Source organism: Galeopterus variegatus, unplaced genomic scaffold (assembly GCF_000696425.1).
Source record: "Galeopterus variegatus unplaced genomic scaffold, G_variegatus-3.0.2 Scaffold9444, whole genome shotgun sequence".
NCBI classification, from domain to species: Eukaryota; Metazoa; Chordata; class Mammalia; order Dermoptera; family Cynocephalidae; genus Galeopterus; species Galeopterus variegatus.
In genome coordinates this window covers 33,915-34,628 of record NW_007735555.1, presented here as the reverse complement: position 1 = coordinate 34,628, position 714 = coordinate 33,915, and the positions used below count along the sequence as shown (strand labels likewise).

Sequence of the window (714 nt, the reverse complement as noted above, 5' to 3'; positions counted from 1 at the left end):
AAAGCATTTACTCAGCGTAGCTGTTTTAACTGGCATTTCATCACGGCAGGGCCTTTGAACGTCACTAATTTACCTCTGGTGGGGGTTGTTACTGCCACTTCTGCTGCAATGGGGGCAAGTAATGATTGTCTCAAGGCAACAGAAGGAAGTGAAAAAAGTTAAACTTAAAAAAAGAAAAAGAAAAAGAAAAAAAGAAAAAAGAAAGCTTTCCTCCAAATTTAATATACCTCAAACTTTCTTCTGCTCCAGGGTATGGTAACAACACACAACACAACAGTGAAAAGCCAGTTTTATTGTTGTCACTTCCTAGAACAGACGTTTCCTCTTCTGTAGTTTTTCTGCTAGTTCACCATTTTGAGAGGAACCAGACAGCTTTTAGATTAATTCAGAGTTTTAAATGCTTGTCTTGTCTCCAAATTTATAAAAGAAATGTAAACAAACATTTCCCTATTGCTCCTCTTCGAGCTTCTAAACCAATGTTAAAATTTATTAACCTTTGTATCTTTTTCAAAAGTGAGTACACAGAACAAATATAGATATAAACCAGATGTTAAGCCTGATATAAATACCAAGTGTTGCCTATAACCTCAAACTTCAATTTTTTGCTTTCATCCAAATAATTTCATTGTTTAGAATATGGTAAACATACATTAATAAGGTAAACATACATTAATACTAACAACACTGTTACCTAAGAATTTATTTTTTAAAAAG

At 33.1% G+C, this 714-nt stretch overlaps 1 protein-coding gene across 1 annotated transcript in view; it reads right to left on the bottom strand.

Annotated features, from left to right (window-relative positions):
- Positions 1-714, bottom strand: part of LOC103609297 (rap guanine nucleotide exchange factor 6) — a 49,982-nt gene that overhangs the window by 38,414 nt on the left and 10,854 nt on the right. The gene's annotated exons all lie outside the window — the stretch shown is intronic.